The following is a 20,932-nucleotide window of genomic DNA, read 5'->3' on the forward strand; positions in this document are numbered from 1 at the left end:
GGCTGAGGGTGCCAATACTTTTGTCTGGCCCATTTTTGGAATTTTGTGTGAAATGATCAATGTTTTGCTTTTTGCTTCATTCTCTTTCGTGTTTTTTCATTTAAGACAAATTAAATGAACATAATAATACCAAAGAATTTGTGATTGCAATCATTTTCAGGAAGGAAATTAGTATTATCTGACAGAATTGCAGGGGTGTCAATACTTTTGGCCATGACAGTATATATATGTCAGTGAGACACATATATGTATACAGGTCCTTCTCAAAAAATTAGCATATAGTGTTAAATTTCATTATTTACCATAATGTAATGATTACAATTAAACTTTCATATATTATAGATTCATTATCCACCAACTGAAATTTGTCAGGTCTTTTATTGTTTTAATACTGATGATTTTGGCATACAACTCCTGATAACCCAAAAAACCTGTCTCAATAAATTAGCATATCAAGAAAAGGTTCTCTAAACGTCCTATTACCCTAATCTTCTGAATCAACTAATTAACTCTAAACACATGCAAAAGATACCTGAGGCTTTTATAAACTCCCTGCCTGGTTCATTACTCAAAACCCCCATCATGGGTAAAGGTACCTTCACACATAACGATATTGTTAACGATATCGTTGCTATTTGTGACGTACCAACGATATCGTTAATGAAATCGTTCTGTGTGACAGCGACCAACGATCAGGCCCCTGCTGGGAGATCGTTGGTCGCTGAATAAAGTCCAGAACTTTATTTCGTCGCTGGACTCCTGCTGACATCGCTGGATCGGCGTGTGTGACACCGATCCAGCGATGTCTTCACTGGTAACCAGGGTAAACATCGGGTAACTAAGCGCAGGGCCGCGCTTAGTAACCCGATGTTTACCCTGGATACCATGCTAAAAGTTAAAAAAAACAAACACTAGATACTTACCTACCGCTGTCTGTCCTCCAGCGCTGTGCTCTGCTCTCCTCCTGCACTGTCTGTGAGCCAGAAAGCAGAGCGGTGACGTCACCGCTCTGCTTTCCGGCTCACAGACAGTACAGGAGGAGAGCAGAGAAGCAGAGCGCAGCGCTGGAGGACAGACAGCGGTAGGTAAGTATCTAGTGTTTGTTTTTTTTAACTTTTAGCATGGTATCCAGGGTAAACATCGGGTTACTAAGCGCGGCCCTGCGCTTAGTTACCCGATGTTTACCCTGGTTACCGGCATCGTTGGTCGCTGGAGAGCGGTCTGTGTGACAGCTCTCCAGCGACCAAACAGCGACACTGCAGCGATCCGGATCGTTGTCGGTATCGCTGCAGCGTCGCTTAATGTGAAGGGGCCTTTAGACTAGCGACCTGACAGATGTCAAGAAGGCCATCATTGACACCCTCAAGCAAGAGGGTAAGACCCAGAAAGAAATTTCTCAACAAATAGGCTGTTCCCAGAGTGCTGTATCAAGGCACCTCAATGGTAAGTCTGTTGGAAGGAAACAATGTGGCAGAAAACGCTGTACAACGAGAAGAGGAGACCGGACCCTGAGGAAGATTGTGGAGAAGGACCGATTCCAGACCTTGGGGAACCTGAGGAAGCAGTGGACTGAGTCTGGTGTGGAAACATCCAGAGCCACCGTGCACAGGCGTGTGCAGGAAATGGGCTACAGGTGCCGCATTCCCCAGGTAAAGCCACTTTTGAACCATAAACAGCGGCAGAGGCGCCTGACCTGGGCTACAGAGAAGCAGCACTGGACTGTTGCTAAGTGGTCCCAAGTACTTTTTTCTGATGAAAGCAAATTTTGCATGTCATTCGGAAATCAAGGTGCCAGAGTCTGGAGGAAGACTGGGGAGAAGGAAATGCCAAAATGCCTGAAGTCCAGTGTCAAGTACCCACAGTCAGTGATGGTGTGGGGTGCCATGTCAGCTGCTGGTGTTGGTCCACTGTGTTTCATCAAGGGCAGGGTCAATGCAGCTAGCTATCAGGAGATTTTGGAGCACTTCATGCTTCCATCGGCTGAAATGCTTTATGGAGATGAAGATTTCATTTTTCAGCACGACCTGGCACCTGCTCACAGTGCCAAAACCACTGGTAAATGGTTTACTGACCATGGTATTACTGTGCTCAATTGGCCTGCCAACTCTCCTGACCTGAACCCCATAGAGAATCTGTGGGATATTGTGAAGAGAAAGTTGAGAGACGCAAGACCCAACACTCTGGATGAGCTTAAGGCCGCTATTGAAGCATCCTGGGCCTCCATAACATCTCAGCAGTGTCACAGGCTGATTGCCTCCATGCCACGCCGCATTGAAGCAGTCATTTCTGCCAAAGGATTCCCGACCAAGCATTGAGTGCATAACTGAACATTATTATTTGTTGTTTTTTTTTGTTTGTTATTAAAAAACACTTTTATTTGATTGGATGGGTGAAATATGCTAATTTATTGAGACAGGTTTTTTGGGTTATCAGGAGTTGTATGCCAAAATCATCAGTATTAAAACAATAAAAGACCTGACAAATTTCAGTTGGTGGATAATGAATCTATAATATATGAAAGTTTAATTGTAATCATTACATTATGGTAAATAATGAAATTTAACACTATATGCTAATTTTTTGAGAAGGACCTGTATATATTAATATTTCATACAGCGCTACATAGCTTAAAAGCCGCTTATTCAATTGCCGGCTTTTCCTATCTCCTTCTCAAACCCGACATGATATGAGACATGGTTTACATACAGTAAACCATCTCATATCCCTTTGTTCTTTGCATATTCCGCACTACTGTTAGTAGTGTGTATGTGCAAAATTTGGGCACTCTAGCTATTAAATTAAAGGGTTAAATCGCAGAAAAAATTGGCGTGGGCTCCCGCGCAATTTTCTCCGCCAGAGTGGTAAAGCCAGTGACTGAGGGCAGATATTAATAGCCTGGAGAGGGTCCATGGTTATTGGCCCTTTCCTGGCTAAAAACATCTGCCCCCAACCACCCCAGAAAAGGCACATCTGTAAGATGCGCCTATTCTTGAACTTGGCCACTCTCTTCCCATTCCTGTGTAGCGGTGGGATATGGGGTAATGAAGGGTTAATGTCACCTTTTCAGAATATTTTCCCACGCTCGAGTTCATATGAGGACATCCAGCAGAGGGCGCATCACCGCAACTCGTGGTAACTACATGTCATTCACCTACATTCCATTCATTCGCCGGGGTTTTACAGGCAGGGGTGGCTGCATTAGCAGGCTTCTGCTTGTAAAATTAGTTAACCCTTTCAGATGGATTTACAGCGTGGGACGAGACTGATTGTCGGAAGATATGAATATTGTTGTTTGGTTTTTTTTTACATTTGTTCCAGGTGACAAGGGTCTTCAGGTGGATTACCAGTATAATAACATATTGCAACAACCTGTGTATTTATTTAATTAAAATACTTTGTAATAATGTGTGTTTTATTAACCATTTCATACTATTGGATTAATAATGGATAGGTGTCATAATTAACGCCTCTCCATTATTAATCTGGCTTAATGTCACCTTACAATAGCAAGGTGACATTAACGCTTCATTACCCAATATCCCACCGCTACACGGGAATGGGAAGAGAGTGGTCAAGTGCCAGAATAGGCGCATCTTACAGATGTGCCTTTTCTGGGGTGGCTGGGGGCAGATGTTTTTAGCCGGGGGGGGGGGGGGGCAATAACCATGTATCCTCTCCAGGCTATTAATATCTGCCCTCAGTCACTGGCTTTCCCACTCTGGCGGAGAAAATTGCGCGGGAGCCCTCGCTAATTTTTTCCGTGATTTAACACTTTAATTTATTAGCTAGAGCGCCCAAATTTTGCACATACACACTACTAACATTAGTAGTGTGGAATATGCACAAAAAAAATCATCATCATCTCATATCATGTCGGGTTTGAGAAGGAGATAGGAAAAGCCAGCAATTGAACTACTGGCTTTTAAGCTATCTAGCGCTGTATGATTATATATATATATATATATATATATATATATATATATAGACAGTATATATGTTTTTACGATTATTTGAGCCCATGGATCCATTGTATGTCCGTATGTCGGTTTTGCAAGCCTGCGAGAAAATCTCGCAGTACGGATGCCATACGGATTACATACGGAGGATGCCATGCACAAAATACGCTGACACACCCTGCCTACGGATGACATATGGATCACTATTTTGGGGACTTTTCTGCATATTACGGCCACAAATAACGGACCGTATTTTTATACGCTGAGTGTGAGGCCGGCCTAAGAGGTTATCTGCAAGACATGTATTTTGGGCTTTATCTTTCTCCAGGATTAATTTTATAATTTATCAACGTGGTTCCATAAATGGCAAGGCTGATGCTCTGTCCAGGAGCTCAGGAGAGGTGTAACACTGACTGTACCTTTCTATGTCTGTCGAAATTTTTTTTGGGGGGAATACGGGACACCAAGGAATTTTTTACTAAGCTTAAAGATGGATACCAAACTGACTTTTTTTTATTATCCATCCTTCTAAAGACGTCAATCTTTCTTTAAAAGGGAACCTGTCAGCATGGTTGTGCATAGTAACCTACACACAGTGTCAGGTCGGCGCCGTTATACTGATTAAAATGATACCTTGGTTGATGAAATCCATCGTGTTGTTGTTTCTTAATCTTTATTTTCAGCTTTGTGTCAATGATATGCCCATGTCCTAAGGCGGGGTTCATGTATGTGGTGCTCTGATTAGATATTCATAATGCAGACTGCTGACAGGTCACTGATCCCTCACTGACCTGCCCCCTAGTTTGCATAATGGATACCATCACATACTGAATAAAAACAAATGCTTCTGCAGGCAGGTGGCACCTGCACTGCAACATAATCGCATGGTTATTGTGCAATTAACCCCTTAGTGACAGAGCGAATTTGGTACTTAATGACCGGGCCAATTTTTACAATTCTGACCACTGTCACTTTATGCGGTTATAACTCTGGAACGCTTTAACAGATCCCACTAATTCAGAGTTTGTTTTTTTCACGACATATTGTACTTCATGTTAGTGGTAACATTTCTTCGATATTACTTGCGATTATTTATGAAAAAAATGGAAATATGGCGAAAATTTTTAAAATTTTGCAATTTTCAAACTTTGTATTTTTATGCCCTTAAATCAGAGAGATATGTCACAAAAATAGTTAATAAATAACATTTCCCACATGTCTACTTTACATAAGCACAATTTTGGAAACAAAATTTTTTTTGGTTAGGGAGTTATAAGGGTTAAAATTTGACCAGCAAATTCAAATTTTTATTACAACACCATTTTTTTTAGGGATCACATCATATTTGAAGTCATTTTGAGGGGCTATATGATAGATAATAACCAAGTGTGACACCATTCTAAAAACTGCACCCCTCAAGGTGCTCAAAACCACATTCAAGAAGTTTATTAACCCTTTACGTGATTCACAGGAACTGAAACAATGTGGAAGGAAAAAATGAACATTTAACTTTTTTTGCAACCATTTTACTTCAGAACCACAAAAATGATCTTTTCACCCCCAAATTTTTACTTTCACAAGGGTAACAGGAGAATTGGACCCCAAAATTTATTGTGCAATTTATGCTGAGTAGTCTGATACCCCATATGTGGGGGGGACCACTGTTTGGGCGGATGGCAGAGCTCGGAAGGGAAGGAGCGCCGTTTTGGAATGCAGACTTTGATAGAATGGTCTGCGGGCGTTATGTTGCGCTTGCAGAGCCCCTGATGTACCTAAATAGTAGAAACCCCCAACAAGTGACCCCATTTTGGAAACTAGACCCCCCAAGGAACTTATCTAGATGTTTGGTGAGAACTTTCAATGCCCAAGTGCTTCACAAAAGTTTATAATGCAGAGTCGTGAAAATAAAAATATTTTTTTTTCCACAATAAAGATATCTTAGCCCTCAAGTATTTATTTTCACAAGGGTAACAGGAGAAATTGGACCCCAAAAGTTGTTGTCCAATCTATCCCGAGTACGCTGATGCCCCATGCCACCATTTGACTTTTTGAGCGCAAAATTGGCTGTCGCGTTTGGAGACCCCCTGATGTACCTAAACAGTGGAAACCCCCCAATTCTAACTCCAACCCTAACCCAAACACACCCCTAACCCTAATCCCAACCCGATCCATAATCCTAATCACAACCCTAACGATAATCACAACCCTAACCCCAAAACCCTAATCTCAATCCTAACCATAACCCTAATCAAAACCCTAAATCCAACACACCCATAATCCTAATCAACCCTAACCTCAAACCTAACCCTAATCCCAATACACCACTAACCCTAATCCCAAACGTAACCCTAATGCCAACCCTAACCCCAACCCTAATCCAAACCCTATTCCCAACTCTAACCCTAACTTTAGCCACAACCCTAGCCCTAACTTTAGCCCCAACCCTAACCCTAACCCTAAATTTAGCCCCAATCCTAACCCTAACTTTAGCCCCAACCCTTACTTTAGCCCCAAACCTAACCCTAGCCCTAACTTTAGCCCCAACCCTAGCCCTAACTTTAGCCCCAACCCTAACCCTAGCTTTAGCCCAACTCCTCTAGCTGCTGGCCGGCAGATCATGGCGGGCGCACTGCGCATGCGCCCACCATTTTCTTACCGGATGAAGAAGCCAGCGGCCAGGAGGATCCAGGGGCACCGGTAAGTATAACAGGGTCCAAGAATCCACCTATTTCTCTGTCCTCTGATGTGCGATCACATCAGAGGACAGAGAATGACACATCGCCTTTTTTTTTGTGGCAGCTGGTAAACAGTTAATTACCGACGATCGCAAAACAGGGGTCGGTAAAAACCAACTCCTATCATGTTCTTTGGGGTCTCGGCTACTGCCGGCAGCCGAGACCCCAAAGATCTTCCGGGTGCCAGCTGGCGGGCACACTGTCTTATCCTTCTGAACCAGCAAGATACTCTGATGAAGGTCCAATGTGAGTCCGAAAACGTTCAGTAATTTCTTCTGTTTTTGTCTGGATGCAAAATAAATGAAATTTCCTCTTCTTTCATCAATTTGAGTGCCAAGTTTATTTTTGATTTGCCTACTTAAACCTGGCATTGCACTTCCTTACTTGCAAGATTATTGAGCTCCCTGCCTTTTGTCAACCTCTCCTTTTACTTGTTGCTTCATCCAAGATTATACTGCAGCTGCCGTGTAACGAACCCTGGGTATTACTGATTACGCAAACTTCCGATGCTGCCCCTAGTGGTTGCAATACCACTACTCCACCCAGGTCAGTCCATTACAGTCACTTTATGTGGGAGTCCAGCTAGAAAATGATGAAGTGGGGTTTTGGGCCCAAATTGTTGGGCATACACATTTGTATCTGCCACCATGAGGTTTACAAAATTCTTGGAAAAAAAGACGTACTTTGAAAAAGTCTATTTCTGTGAGGTCAGAAGTGTAAAATTAAATTCTTAATTGTGCAACAAAATCAGGAATCTGTGGCTCATAATCTTTGGGAGGTGTGGTCCATAGGGATTCTCTAATGGTGGGTGTAGGTCATTTGCTGTTCTGGGGTATGTATGTGGTGGTTCAGTATCACTTGAGGAAGACTGGGGGGGTAAACTAAAAGAAGGTGGCATCCTCTCCCTCACTATCAGTGTCGGTGGCAAGGAAGGCATATGCCTCCCAGGCTGAATACAGTGATTGGGACTAATGGGACATTTTTTCACGTGTGGGGTATGTGTGTAACCTACAACCGGATGACAATCAGTGATGGGCCTCTTTAAACTGATTAAAATAATAACTTGAAATCCATGACCTGAAAAATATAAAGATTAAACAAGCACAAGCCAGATTTTAATCATTTATCATCATTTTAATCACTATAACGGAGTCAACCTGACAGGGTCTGTAGGTTACTCAGCACAATCCTGTTGAGAGGTTCACTTTAACAATTCAGCAATAATAATAAGAAAACACAGAATCACCACATGGCAAAAAAACTCTTTAATTTCTTAATCCATAAATCCAAATACATCCTCACTGGATAGTAGCGAAGCATATGATGCACAACAGGCATTTCATGTCCACCGACTCTTTCTCCAGCCCTGCGTGATGGCATCATTGCGCTCATAATAGATCAGTAGTTAATGAGCAAAAGTTACTGATTGCTAAATACCAAGTATCAGATAATTATGTTGCAAATGTGACGAGAGCACGATAGATGGAGTACTCCCATCCTGTCCTTTATAAAGTTGAATGGAAAGAACTTCCAGAATATCATGTAATCAGCACAATTGGAACAATAAGCCTCCTACATCATACATTGTGCGTCAATGCTACCTCACAAAGTCATCACATTGTAATAAATGCCAGATCTGATTCTTATGCATCTAGTATTTTGCTCAGTATTTGTAGCTTTTAGACTGAAATGAAGGATCTGTGAGAGGTGGTCCAAATTCAAGTTCTAGTTACTACTGAGATAATCCTGTTGGGTCTTCTCGATGATAATGTGCAGTGGCTTCATCATACTGGTAATTGATATCTGAAACTTTTTACTAGAATAGATGGATGTATAGGTGCCCACAAGCTTGGCTCAGTGATGCAAGATGATTAATAGAGGAAAAAACAAAAAAATCAGCTCACCCTTGAGTATCATCCAGAGAAGTCCTGGCAAAATGAAGAACAGGATCAAGTTGTTGATGAACGTCAGGTAAATATGCAGAAAGAAAACATCCAGCTTCATATAGAGACGCATAGAATTAAAATGTCTTCTTTTATTTAATTATTAAAAATGTATATATAAAGACAACCCTATATGGCACACTGGCATAGGTTCAATTGGGGATGAGGGGTACAGAGGAGAATTAAAAAAAAAAGCGTTTCAAACGCTATATGCATTCTTAAGGTACCTTCACACTAAACGATATCGCTAGCAATCCGTGACGTTGCAGCGTCCTCGCTAGCGATATCGTTTAGTTTGACACGCAGCAGCGATCAGAATCCTGCTGTGATGTCGTTGGTCGGGGCTAGAGGGCCAGACCTTTCTTTGGTCGCTGGCTCTCCCGCTGACATCGCTGAATCGGCGTGTGTGACACCGATTCAGCGATGTCTTCGCTGGTAACCAGGGTAAACATCGGGTTACTATGCGCAGGGCCGCGCTTAGTAACCCGATGTTTACCCTGGTTACCATCCTAAAAGTAAAAAAAAACAAACGCTACATACTTACCTACCGCTGTCTGTCCCCGGCGCTCAGCTTCTCTGCACTCCTCCTGCTCTGGCTGTGAGCACAGCGGCCGGAAAGCAGAGCGGTGACGTCACCGCTCTGCTTTCCGGCTGCCCGGCGCTCACAGCCAGAGCAGAGAAGCAAAGCGCCGGGGACAGACAGCGGTAGGTAAGTATGTAGCGTTTTTTTTACTTTTAGGATGGTAACCAGGGTAAACATCGGGTTACTAAGCGCGGCCCTGCGCTTAGTAACCCGATGTTTACCCTGGTTACCGGCATCGTTGGTCGCTGGAGAGCGGTCTGTGTGACAGCTCTCCAGCGACCAAACAGCGACGCTGCAGCGATCCGGATCGTTGTCTGGATTGCTGCAGCGTCGTTTAGTGTGAAGGTACCTTTAGACTCGGTCTGAATGAAGTGAAAGTAAGGAGAATGGGAGTTTAAATGTTCTCATGAATCATTAATTAAGAAGCACGGGGGGGGGGACAAAACAGGTGGATGGGATGGACAAAAAGCTAAGTGAAATACACATGACAAAGCATAAAGCGAAAACAACCAATGACATCAGAAATAAAATAACACAATTATAGAAAAAACTCTCCGCCATTTATTTTGTATATCACCAACATGTATGTTTGGGAACAAATTCTATGGCATAAGTAACAAAACTGAAGATGTTCCTGCTGTGTTCAGTAATGAAATGGTTTGAGGAGGTAGACACATAAATGGGTTGAATAATGTCATAGAGATGTTCCCTTATTCTTATTTGTAATTTTGTCATGGTGGAACCAATGTATAACAGTGCAACACGCTATGGCATGGATCGAACTAGAATTAAGAACGTTTTTAATGGTAAAGGTTTTAGTGCCATCAAAGTTGTAGAACAATTACATTTTGACTGAGTGTGAACACATTTTACATGAGGACTGGCCACATTTAAAGTAATCCTTTAAGTAGAGCTAATTAAGGAACAGTTGATTCCCTTTCTGAACAGTACAATCTAGGTGAAAGAGAGTTTACAGTAGTAGGTGCACGTGGAGAAACATTTCTGATACCTTCCTGCAAAATTGAATCCATGATGTTATCTCTCAGGATATGCAAGTTACAATTTACAATATTGGAGATGGTTTGGAAATGAACACTAGAAGTTAAAAGTAAAGTAGGTTTATGGGACGTAGTATTATTCTTTTTTTAAATTCTTTTTTTTATTGAAAGATTCGACAAAATAATATAACGGGCATGTGACATTGCAGTGTACAATCAGAGTAATCCAACAAATCATCATTCAGAATATCAATGATAAAATCATACTTTCAATGACAAAACAAACAAATAAAATAAGTAAAATAGAACATTAAACATAATGTATTCTCAGCAGCATTGCACCATCAACCAAGAAGTCCTTTATCAAGGTTCTGAGTATGTAAATATTTATTGCATTTTCGTGGTTTCTTACAGTAATTAGATTGAGATTTTTTGGAAGAATGGTTATGATTAATATAATTTATTGTATATACATATATAAATTATGAAATGAGAAGATAAATTAAAAATAAACTAAAATTTCACTGATACCACATTTCCCTCAACTATACAGGTTCTAGGGCAATTTCTTAACATATAAATAATAATAACTGTAGGTACAGGTGGATATTAGTATTTATAGTCTGGATACACATGATGAGAGCATTATACTGCCTCTGTTCAAATCCCTAGTTAGACCGCACATGGAGTACTGTGTCCAGTTTTGGGCACCGGTGCTCAGGAAGGATATAATGGAACTAGAGAGAGTACAAAGGAGGGCAACAAAATTAATAAAGGGGATGGGAGAACTACAATACCCAGATAGATTAGCGAAATTAGGATTATTTAGTCTAGAAAAAAGACGACTGAGGGGCGATATAATAACCATGTATAAGTATATAAGTATGACCTCAGGTTAGCATCCTCAATAATCAGAACCTCCCACTCCCGTCTCCAAGACTTTACACGTGCTGCGCCGATTCTTTGGAATGCACTACCTAGGTTAATGCGATTAATCCCCAATCCCCACAGTTTTAAGCGTGCCCTAAAAACTGATTTGTTCAGACTGGCCTACCGCCTCAATGCATTAATGTAAGGATCCCTGTGTGGCCTATTTAAAAAAAAAAAAAAAATGTTCTCATTCACTTTATGCAGTTAATAGCCCTTTGTGTCTGTACTGTTACATACTTAGGCAGTTAACTGGTTCATGCAGCTTTACATGAACACCCGAGCCTTACACTATGGCTGGTCCGAATAACTATAGCATTTGTTACCATCCACCTCTCGTGTCTCCCCTTTTCCTCATAGTTTGTAAGCTTGCGAGCAGGGCCCTCATTCCTCCTGGTATCTGTTTTGAACTGTATTCCTGTTATGCTGTAATGTCTATTGTCTGTGCAAGTCCCCTCTATAATTTGTAAAGCGCTGCGGAATATGTTGGCGCTATATAAATAAAAATTATTATTATTATATAATTATTATATAAGGGGACAATACAAATATCTCGCTGAGGATCTGTTTATACCAAGGAAGGTGACGGGCACAAGGGGGCATTCTTTGCGTCTGGAGGAGAGAAGGTTTTTCCACCAACATAGAAGAGGATTCTTTACTGTTAGGGCAGTGAAAATCTAGAATTGCTTGCCTGAGGAGGTGGTGATGGCGAAATCAGTCGAGGGGTTCAAGAGAGGCCTGGATGTCTTCCTGGAGCAGAACAATATTGTATCATACAATTATTAGGTTCTGTAGAAGGACGTAGATCTGGGGATTTATTATGATGGAATATAGGCTGAACTGGATGGACAAATGTCTTTTTTCGGCCTTACTAACTATGTTACTATGTTACTATGTTATAGTTAGATGTTTATTAATCTTAGGTTACAAGTTCTAAAGAGGTGGTCAGAAGCCTCTCTGTTTTATGTGGTCTGCTATCAGTTGTGGGTAAATGCTGTTGTACTTGATTAAGGCAGTTCAAGAGGGAATGATTCAGTCCCCAGTTAGTCTCATCTGATTAAATTTGCCTCAGAAACTGTCCAAATGATGTATACCAGAGAAGTTATGGTCATCTTTTGTTCACATAACAGTAAAGTATTCTATGGAAATGGTGAAATATTTAGGACTGTTCTATATATTCTACTTGCTGTTGCTTATTGGTCATTGCATACAATACATTTTGTTTTTATCGTCATTTAATGTTCTAAATTGTTTTCCCTTTCAGACTTGTGACTTAACTTTTGCTGTAACTTTTCTTGTACATTTTAGCAATAAAATAATTTTATAAAATATGAAATGGTTACTTCCCTGCGTAATTTCTCTGATGGTTAAGAAGATTTAATTTCTTTGTTAAAAACTTTCCTATTCTCAATACGAAAATGGCTTCTCCTCTGTGTGTATTCATTGATTCATAACAAGAGCTTATTTACAGGAACGATTCCCATATTCTGAACATGAAAATGGATTATACTGTGTGAATTCTCAGATGTGCAAAAAGATTTGATTTTCTAGTAAAACATTTTCCACATTCTAAACGTGAAAACTTTTTCTCTCCTGTGTGAGTACTTTTATGCCTAATGAGATCTTCTTGTTGAGAAAACCATTTCCCACATTTGTGAGATGAACATGGCTTCTCTCCTGTATGAAATTTCTTATGTGCAACAAGACTTGTTTTGTAGGTAAAATATTTCCCACACTCTGGACTTCAAAATGGCTTCTCCCCTGTATGATCTCTGTTGTGTATAAGAAGAACTCTTTTGCAAGTGAAACATTTCCCACATTCATGACATGAAAAAGATTTCTCCCCTGTGTGATTTCTCTGATGTGCAGTAAGACTTTCTTTTTTGGTAAAACATTTCTTGCATTCTGAACATGAAAATGGCTTCTCCCCCGTGTGAGTTCTTATATGTTTAACAAGATGTCCTTTGCAAGTAAAACATTTCCCACATTCTGTACATGAAAATGGCTTCTCTCCCGTGTGAATTTTTGCATGTGCGTCAAGACCTCTTTTATATGTAAAATATTTCCCACATTTTGGACATGAAAATGGCTTCTCCCCTGTGTGAGTTCTCTGATGTATGCTAAGATTTTCTTTCTTGGTAAAACATTTCTCGCACTCTGGACATGAAAATGGCTTCTCCCCTGTATGAATTTTCTTATGTGCATCAAGACTTCTTTTATATGTAAAATATTTCTCACATTCTGGACATGAAAATGGCTTCTCCCCTGTATGAATTTTCTTATGTGCATCAAGACTTCTTTTATATGTAAAAGATTTCCCACATTCTAGACATGAAAATGGCTTCTCTCCTGTATGAATTCTCTGATGTACAGTTAGATTTTCTTTCTTGGTAAAACATTTCCCACATTCTGAACATGTAAATGGATTCTCCCCCGTGTGAGTGCTTTTATGATTAACAAAATCTCGTTTGTAAGTAAAACATTTCCCACATTCTGGACATGAAAATGGTTTCTCCCCTGTGTGACATCTCTGATGTACAGTAAGATTTTCTTTCTTGTTAAAACATTTCCCACATTCCGAACATGAAAATGGCTTCTCTCCTGTGTGAATTTTGTTATGTGCATCAAGACTTCTTTTATATGTAAAATATTTCCCACATTCTGGACATGAAAATGGTTTTTCCCCAGTGTGACTTCTCTGATGTGCAGAAACATTAGCTTTCTTGTTAAAACATTTCCCACATACCGAACATGAAAATGGCTTTTCCCCTGTGTGAATTTTCTTATGTGCATCAAGACTTCTTTTATATGTAAAGTATTTCCCACATTCTGGACATGAAAAAAGCTTCTCCCCTGTGTGAATTTTTTTATGTGCATCAAGATTTGTTTTGTAGGTAAAATATTTTCCATGTTTGGGACATGAAAACGGCTTCTCCACTGTGTGAGTGCTTTTATGTTTAATGAGATCTCGTTTGTAAGTAAAATATTTCCCACATTCTGGACATGAAAATGGCTTCTCCCCTGTATGAACTCTCTCATGTACTGTAAGATTTTCTTTCTTGGTAAAACATTTCCTACATTCATGACATGAAAATGGCTTTTCCCCTGTATGAATTCTCTGATGTACAGTAAGGTTTGTTTTATTAGTAAAACATTTCCCACATTCTGAACATGAAAATAGTTTCTCCACTATATGATTTTTTTCATGTTCAGCATCCTTTTTGTTATTTTCACTTTGTGTAGCTGTCTGTAATGAATCAGAAAATAGGACCTGTTGATAAGGAATAGACCACAGATTTTTGCTGTGAAGGGCTGGCGTTTTATCTGGAATAATGTGATGCTCTTCATATATATATGGTGTGATACCATAATCGGCTGCTTCAAAATCAGTAAATGTCAGATGTCCCTCTAACGCACAGTGATCTGCCAAGGACAAAAATAGAAACAGTATTTTTTGTTATGAATGCTGTATTTTGAAATAAATTGTATTAAAAATCAATTACTAGCTGACATCAATGCAAGGACTAATAAATTATGATATTAAGCCACTGACTGTCTGTCTGCAGTTAGTCTCCAACATCATGTCCGCTCTCTATCTGAAATTCAACCTCTCCAAAACTGAACTTCTTCTGCTCCCGCCATCTACTAGCCTCCCTCAATCTGACATTTCCCTCTCTGTGGGTGGCACCATAATAACACCCCGGCAGCAGGCACGCTGTCTGGGTGTTATTTTGACTCCGATCTCTCCTTCACCTCCCATATACAATCTCTTGCCCGCTCGTGCCGCTTGCACCTAAAGAACATCTCTAGAATCCGCCCTTTTCTCACCATGGAAACAACATAAACCCTCACTGTCCCCTTGATCCACTCCCGCCTGGACTACTGCAGTGCTCTATTAATTGGCCTCCCCCTTACTCGACTTTCCCCTCTCCAGTCTATCCTTAATGCAGCAGCCTGGGTTGTCCATCTAGCTAATGGTTACTCGGACGTGTCCGCTCTTCGTCAGTCATTACACTGGCTGCCCATTCATTACAAGATACAATTCAAAGTACTTGTTCTCACCCACAAAGCTCCCCACAGTACGGCACCCCCATACATCTCCTCCCTCATTTCGGTCTATTGGCGTAACCGACCGCTTCGCTCTGCAAATTACTTTCGACTAACCTCTGCACTAATCCGTACCTCCCACTCCTGACTTTAAGACTTCTCCCGTGATGCGCCAATCCTCTGGAATGCTCTTCCCCAAGATATTAGGACCATCCACAATTTGCATAGTTTTAGGGGCTCGCTCAAAACACATTTGTTCAGAGCGGCCTACCACGTTTACTAATCAAAGTCATTTTATGTTTGTGTGTAGCCCATTCACTATCTCCATCTATCCCCCACCCCCTGAAGATGGCTGGACCGTCATTGTAAATACATCATTGTAAATACACACCCGTACTTTGTATCTCCCCCACCTCATTGTAGACTCTCACAAGAAGGGTCGTCTTGTTTTGCTTTAATTATTGTATTTATAACGTTGTTACTTATGACTGTTGTGTTTGAAACTGGTAAACTGTAAAGCGCTGCAGAATATGTTGGCGCTATATAAATAAAGATTTTTATTATTATTATTATTAATAATAATAAAAGGTTGTGCGCTTTAAATTTTTAGTTTCTCTTCTAATGCTAGCTGTCATAGATGTAATGGTAAAATGGGATCAAAATCCATAAAGTCATCTCGTAAGAGGAGACATGTCATCTTCATATTGAACATTGAAACATGTCTTAATTACAACTTGGGAAGGGAAAAAGAGTTTTCCCTTCATTTCATTCAACTATGACTCCCTGATGTAAACAGGAACTGAAGTGGGTAACGGTTCTAATCCTCACAGAAATTTTAGCAGACTTTGTGGAGCCGGATTAATATTTGACAGATAACGGCACATAGGACATGTTCCATATCTATGGAAAGCTAAATTTATGATGGGAAAAATAGCATTAATATCTCCTGCCTGGTACATACAAGTGGGCAGATATCCTAAAAATTGGGGATCTTATAATTATTTGGTACCAAGCCACATCCTATTGACAAGCCCCAATCAGAGGTCACGCAGCGGAGGTACAGTATGTGCGCGTGACTTATCTAATAAAAGCAGATTTTGAATTATTGTCATTGACAGTCCTGGAAGACAGAGTTCAATGTAGTTCTGTACCATAGCGACACTGATGATCCAAAGTGTTGAATGCTGCAGAGAGATCCAGGTGAATCAAAATGGAGTTTTACATTAACTAGGATGGAAGAGAGAGGATGTTTTATTACTTGAACGGAATTACTTGGGCACTGTATGTTGGTATAATTTGGGTATTGCATATTTGTACTATTTTGCTGGTTTGGACACTGTATGTATATGTATTTGGACACTGTATGTTGTCATTATTTGGTTTCTAATACTTAAGCTCTGTTAATTGGTATTATTTGGAGACCATATATTGTTATTATTTGGGCAATCTTACGTTGGTATTTGTTTTGTTGGTATTATATGGACACTGTACATCACCATTATTATTATTCTTGGAGTGTATGGGGTGTCCAGATAAAGATAGCACCTCTGATGGAGGGCTTGCCATGTCCTTTTATGACAGCTTGCCTATCTTTTGTCTTCATCTGATACTCAACTCTGACCTGTACCTAAAAGTAACTGCTAGCAGGCAGCAGTGGGTACACCCTGGAACACTGTCTCGGCAGGCGGGCCAAACCAGGTGAGTGTAGCCGTTGGTTTTAAGGCTTACAGTGACAAAAGATTTGCCTACCCATGCATGTGAAGGCAGGATTCAGCGAACAGAAAAGGAGTTCCCCAGAGTCTGGAGGTTCATGTTTTGGTTTATGTAGGGGAAGGAGGGTTTTGGGATACAATATCATTAATATTGTTACATTACTGTATTATCAACATTGGAAATGTATGATTTGTACTGTTTCATAAAACTCTAATAAACAGATTTTCAAAAAAAAAGAAAAGGAGATCCCAGCAAAGCGCTATGGAGAAAGGAGAGGATGCAGCGAGGAACACATAGGACACTGCTGGCCATCCATTGCATCCTGGCGTATCTCAAAGTAATCTTGACTAGCTCTTGTGACTAAGGCTCGATAGGCACGGATGAGAGAGGAAGGCTGACAAGCTGCACATCTCTTGTTCACTTAAGTCCATGTCAAGAGCAAGTCATAACTTCAATCACTGCTCTTCAAAGTTCTGTGGCGATGGGGGAGAGGTGAATCAGCAGGTGTGGAATCACTGGAAGCTGTAGGCATGATCTGCATACAGGCGGCTCAGGTCATAGGGTTGCTCCCCACTGGACCGAAGCATCAGTGGAGTTCGGCAGCCCTCTGGGTGTCTGAGCAGCCCTATTTAGGATCACTTTGCTCACCTCATTTGAGGAAAGGGCTAGACATGATGCCTCAAACATAGTTTGCTTCATCTTCACATGGCCAGCCAACCGCAGCTGGCGGGTATCCCTCATAGCAGTAGACACTCAAAGACGCTGCCAGAACGGGACCGCCGGTACCAGTGCAGCCCCGGACCACCTGTTCAGAGCCCTCCAGCCCCGGGACTTACCCGGAGAAGCTGCAGGGTGGCAGAATGTGCAGCTGTATCCAGCAGGTCAGGATAAACCTTCTCCTGCTGTTGCTGCTGTCTTTGGACGTGCAGGGTTAAAGTGGGAAACCCTCGATCCACCATCCCCTTAACAGGGAGGTGGAGAGGGACCGTCTGCCTCCTTGCATCATTCGCTAAACAGTGGTGATGCAGATGGGGCTGCTCGGATGCCAAAAGGGTGCCTCTGTACATCCACGGTGTTCAAGCCCCCGAGTGGACAGGGCTAGTTGTCCGGCATTAGGCCTGGCTGCAGAAGAGGATACATGGAGGCAACACTCCATGTGCTTGTCTGTTGATAGTGCGGGGAGATCGGTGCTCTTCAAGGGACTCGTCGCCCCTAAGATCTGCACAGGCATGGCTGTTGTGAATTCCGTTCTTGGGCTCCCTCCGGTGGTTGTAAATGGCACTTTTGTTAATTCTGCCCTTGGGCTCCCTCTGGTGGTTTTGAGTGGAACTGCCGCTCCTTGGGTTTAGCTTTAGCAGCTGCTTTCACTAATCGTCTCTCCTGGCTCTGCTATTTAACCTGGCTCTAGTCTTCTGCCTATGCCACTTGTCAATGTTTTCTGCTGGATTCACATCTCTGCTTGGATTCTCCTGGTTTCCTGACCAGTTCTGCAAAGATAAGTTCTGGCTTTGCTCATTTCAGTCCACATGTGGTGTACTTATTGTTCTGTGCATTCTATTTTTGTCCAGCTTGTCATTATGGATTTTTTCTGTTAGCTGGAAGCTCTGGGAAGCAGATTTACCCTCCACACCTTTAGTCAGGTGTGGAGATTTTGTAAACTCTGTGTGGATTTTTGTAGTTTTTATACTGACCGCACAGTATCCTTTCCTGTCCTATCTATCAAGCTAGACTGGCCTCCTATGCTAAAATCTGATTTCATCTCTGCGTATGTTATTTTCCCCTCCTCTCACCGTCAATATTTGTGGGGGGCTATCTTTCCTTTGGGGATTTTCTCTGAGGCAAGATAGGTTTCCTGTTTCCATCTTTAGGGGAAGTTAGATCTTAGGCTGTGCCGAGGGGTCTAGGGAGCGTCAGGTACCCCCCACGGCTATTTCTAGTTGCGCTGCTAGGTTCAGGGTCTGCGGTCAGTACAGATACCACCTCCTTCAGAGCTTGTCTCATGTTGTTCCTAAACCATCAGATCATAACACATGGCGTCCCACGTCACAGGAGGGGGTACGTGGAGGCGACACTCCACATTCCCGCCTGTTGTTGGTTTGGGGAGATCGGAGCCTTGAAAGGATCCGTTGCCCCTGTCATCCGATGAAAATTCTTAAAAATAAAAAAGTGAAAAATTAAAATAAAAAAGGATTTTTGGTCTGAAGACCAGACCCGTGTGCCTCTTACGGACACTAACCATGAACTGGTTCTTTGGGAGCCAGCATGAGGGTGTACACTGCAAAGGAGGAGCTAACTTTCTTTGTATTACTTAGTGTCAGCCTCCTGGTGGCAGTAGCATAACACCCATGGTCTGTGTTTCCCAATGAGGCGAAGGAGAAAATCACATTGTATGATTTATAAATAATTAAATTGCATTTTATTGCATGAAAAAAGTATTTGATCACCTACCAACCAGCAACAATTCTGGCTCTCACAGACCTGTTAATTTTTCTTTAAGAAGCTTTCCTACTCTGCACTCATTTCCTTTATTAATTACACCTGTTAGAACTTGTTACCTGTATAAAAGACACCTGTCCACACAATCAATCACACTCCAACCTCTCTGCCATGGCCAAGACCAAAGCGCTGTCTAAAGACACCAGGGGCAAAATTGTAGACCTGCACAAGACTGAGATGGGCTACTGTACAATAGACAAGCAGCTTAGTGAGAAGGCAAGAACTGTCAGCATAATTACTAGAAAATGGAAGAAACACAAGATGACTGTCAATCTTCCTCGGTCTGGGGTTCCATGCAAGATCTTGCATCGAGGCTAAGATTAATGTTAGTAACATGTCCAGGACCGTTTGAAGTTCACCAATCACCATCTGGATGATCAAGAGGAGACATGGGAGAAGATCATGTGGTCAGATGAGATCAAAATAGAACTTTTTGGTATCAACTACATTCACCGTGTTTGGAGAAAGAAGGATAACTACAACCCCAAGAACACAGTCCCAACTGTGAATCATGGTGGGGGAAACATGATACTGTGGGGGTGCTTTACTGCAAAGGGGACAGGCGACTATACTGAATTGAAGGAAGGATGGATGGAGTCATGTATCGCAAGATTTTGGCCAACAACTTCCTACCCTAAGTAAGAGCATTGAAGATGGGTCATTGCTGCATCTTCCAGCATTACAATCACCTGAAACACATAGCCAGGGCAACTAAGGAGTGGCTCCGCAAGAAGCATTTCAAGATCCTAGAGTGGCCTAGCCAGTCTCCAGACCAGAACCCAAAATAAAATCTTTGGAGGGAGCTGAAACTCAGTGTTGCCCAGCGACAGCCCTGAAACCTGAAAGATCTGGAGAAGATCTGTATGGAGGAGTGGGCCAAAATCACTACTGCAGTGCGTGCAAACTTAGTCAAGAACTACAGGAAATGTCTGACTTCGGTAATTGCAAACACAGGTTTCTGTACCAAATATTAAGTTCTGTTTTTCTATTGTATCAAATTCTTATTTCATGCAATAAAATACAATTTAATTATTTAAAAATCATAAATGTGATTTTCTGGTTCATATTTTTTGATTCTCTCACAGTTGAAATTTTTCTAATCTCCTGGGAGTGTTGAGTTCTGGAGTAGTTGTATGTGTGCGGATGTGGAAAGCTGCATCTCCCACATATTTCTCTTCCAGGGGGACGTGGGACTCTCCGTTCCCCAAATGCCAGGCAATGCAGGACGTTGCCGTGTCTGGTACTAGGCACTGGTGGGATGGTTTCCATTCTGCTGTGCAGGTTAGCAGTTAGTGGTTATCTGGGGATGACTGGAAGGTATTCAACATCTGATCAGTTCATTTAGTATCTGGTGGGCTATTTAACCCTGCTCACTGGTCAGGCCTTTGCTGTTTTTTGCAGTTCCTCTATATACTTTAGAGGTGAGTGGTGCTGGCAATATTGTTTATTAGTGATGAGCGAGTATACTCATTATTCAAGATTTCCCGAGCATACTAACAAACAGGCAATCCCTGCATGTTTTCAGGCTGTCTAG

The 20,932-nt window shown here is 41.5% G+C and overlaps 1 pseudogene; it reads right to left on the reverse strand.

Moving 5' to 3' along the window:
- Window positions 1-9,562: 9,562 nt before the first annotated feature.
- The window catches only part of LOC138666546 (zinc finger protein 91-like), a 98,244-nt pseudogene continuing 86,874 nt past the window's right edge, over window positions 9,563-20,932 (reverse strand).

The sequence above is a fragment of the Ranitomeya imitator genome, chromosome 2 (genome assembly GCF_032444005.1).
Source record: "Ranitomeya imitator isolate aRanImi1 chromosome 2, aRanImi1.pri, whole genome shotgun sequence".
Taxonomy (NCBI): Eukaryota; Metazoa; Chordata; class Amphibia; order Anura; family Dendrobatidae; genus Ranitomeya; species Ranitomeya imitator.